Source organism: Galeopterus variegatus, unplaced genomic scaffold, assembly GCF_000696425.1.
Source record: "Galeopterus variegatus unplaced genomic scaffold, G_variegatus-3.0.2 Scaffold2073, whole genome shotgun sequence".
NCBI lineage: Eukaryota > Metazoa > Chordata > Mammalia > Dermoptera > Cynocephalidae > Galeopterus > Galeopterus variegatus.
The window spans coordinates 224,322-225,134 of record NW_007728184.1 but is presented as its reverse complement, the minus strand read 5'-3'; the positions used below and the strand labels follow the sequence as shown (position 1 = coordinate 225,134).

General features: G+C 51.8%; 1 pseudogene; it reads left to right on the top strand.

The window, feature by feature from the left end:
* The first annotated feature begins 106 nt into the window (after window positions 1-106).
* Window positions 107-813, top strand: LOC103596696 (annotated as a pseudogene).

The following is an 813-nucleotide window of genomic DNA, read 5'->3' as shown; positions in this document are numbered from 1 at the left end:
GTGAATTGAGGTTCATTCCACGGCTCAGGGCTGATCCCTGAGTTCTGTGGGTGACTTCACAATGGCCAGGGTAGTTCTCAGCCTCCTTCTGTAGTCTCGTTCCACTATGCTGGCCACCCTGTAGCTGGTTAGCCTTTCTTTCCCCACTTTGTGGGCCCAGGTGTTAATCAGCTGTACCTACAATAGTCTCTGCCAGTGGGCCTTACTCTCAGGCAATGATGTTGTCCTACATTGTGACCATCCCAAGACATTCTGGTACTTCTTGGAGAGGATCCCTTTCTGCTCAACTCAAGCCCTAACATAAAGAAACTGCCTGGGGGCAGCCTCCAATTGATCAACACTCAGCCCTTCCAGACAGGTCTCTATAGCTGCCAGGACAACAACAATGCCCTTGTGATGGAATATGAAATTGATTTCCAGGATGTAACCTCCCTGCATATTACACACAAAGACCTGGGCCAAAAGCCCCTGTAGAATGAGACCCTGAGTATGCGTGGCAAGGTCCTCATCTTTACTCACTGGGAGCTGTGGCAGGAGTGTAACCGCTGCAGAGAGCTGGTCGAGCGCAAACGCGCAGGGTAGTGCTATGTTGAGGAGCCCCTGGAAAAACCCATGCCCTGCTGGCTCTGTTTGAGAGAGGAGAAGGTTCGATACAGCCGCATGCGGCCTGAGATGCGGGTGGAAGCCTGCCTTGTACCCTGTGACACTGATAAGGAAATCAACCAGCCGTACTTCATCTTTGACAATTACCAGCTGGGCAAGTTGACCAACAACACGTGGCTTACCTGTCCCTAGGCCTCCATCTACAGGTGA